Raw genomic sequence first — 747 nt, 5'->3', positions numbered from 1 at the left:
CACCTTCCCTCTCTTCTCTTTCACCCTGCCCTCCCTTCCCCGTCACCCTTCCCTCCCTTCCCTTTCACCCTTTCCTCCCTTCTCCGTCACCCTTCCCTCTCTTCCCCGTCGCCCTTCCCTCCCTTCCCTTTCACCCTTCCCTCCCTTCTCCGTCACCCTTCCCTCCCTTCTCCGTCACCCTTCCCTCTCTTCCCCGTCACCCTTCCCTCCCTTCCCTTTCACCCTTCCCTCCCTTCCCTTTCACCCTTCTCTCCCTTCCCCGTCACTCGTCCCTCCCTTCCCCGTCACAGTCTCTCTCCTAATCGCTCATCTTTTTCTACATTGATCTCGCCCCTCTCTTTCTACATTGATCTCCCTCGTCGCCCGTTCACTTTTCCTTCCCACTGTCTTCCCCTTTCCGCTGAATCCTCTTCCTCGTTTTTATCCCAGGTGTGCTTATCCGAATATCTATGTGGGATGTGATATCCACTCCCGCAGCAGCATGTGTCATTACGACCGTGTTCTCTAGCGTGACTAAGCTTCAGGTAGCTCAGTGATGATCCTGGAAATGATGACATACAAGACACTTCAGTGTATGAGTTTATGAGTTTTGAGGGAGTGTATGAGTTTTTCAGTATTATTATTGGACACCCTTAGGCTTCCTATAGTAGACTGACGCTGCGATGTGCTGTAAGGCGCTATTCGATATGTTCTGCACATCGGCAAGAAATACGGCGGTGATATTATATATTTTTTACTAATATATAT

The sequence above is a fragment of the Priapulus caudatus genome, unplaced genomic scaffold (assembly GCF_000485595.1).
Source record: "Priapulus caudatus unplaced genomic scaffold, Priapulus_caudatus-5.0.1 Scaffold1269, whole genome shotgun sequence".
Classification (NCBI taxonomy): Eukaryota; Metazoa; Priapulida; class Priapulimorpha; order Priapulimorphida; family Priapulidae; genus Priapulus; species Priapulus caudatus.
The sequence above is the reverse complement of the archived record's forward strand: the minus strand, read 5'-3'. Positions refer to the sequence as shown.